Source organism: Penaeus monodon, chromosome 17 (genome assembly GCF_015228065.2).
Source record: "Penaeus monodon isolate SGIC_2016 chromosome 17, NSTDA_Pmon_1, whole genome shotgun sequence".
NCBI lineage: Eukaryota > Metazoa > Arthropoda > Malacostraca > Decapoda > Penaeidae > Penaeus > Penaeus monodon.
This window is the reverse complement of record NC_051402.1, coordinates 28,598,156-28,598,582: the sequence shown is the minus strand read 5'-3', so window position 1 is coordinate 28,598,582 and position 427 is coordinate 28,598,156.

Sequence of the window (427 nt, the reverse complement as noted above, 5' to 3'; positions counted from 1 at the left end):
ACAACACACACCCACACAAACACACACACACACATACGAGGGGCGCTCATTAAAGATTTTCCCTGACCCACTCAGCTTTTCCTAGGCAGCTGAAATTTCACATGCATAACGATGTACATCTATAGGTCATGTTTTGATTTTCCTTAACTCATAGAATTTTTCTAACAGCAGTGAAGGTGTGGAAAGTGTGCCAATGGAATCAATAGAGTATCGAGCAGTGATCAGTTTTTATACTTGAATGGCTTCACACCACAGGACAACTTTGATGATATGAACGCAATTTATGGGAGCATGCCCATCATAGTGTAGACAGTGAAATGCTAGAGTTTCCCCTCGTATGCGCTGCCGAAACAGACAAGGGTGCCCCTGTGCGGCTGCGCAGTCAGATATACAAATTCTCAATTAAGCGCTACAATAACATTGTAAA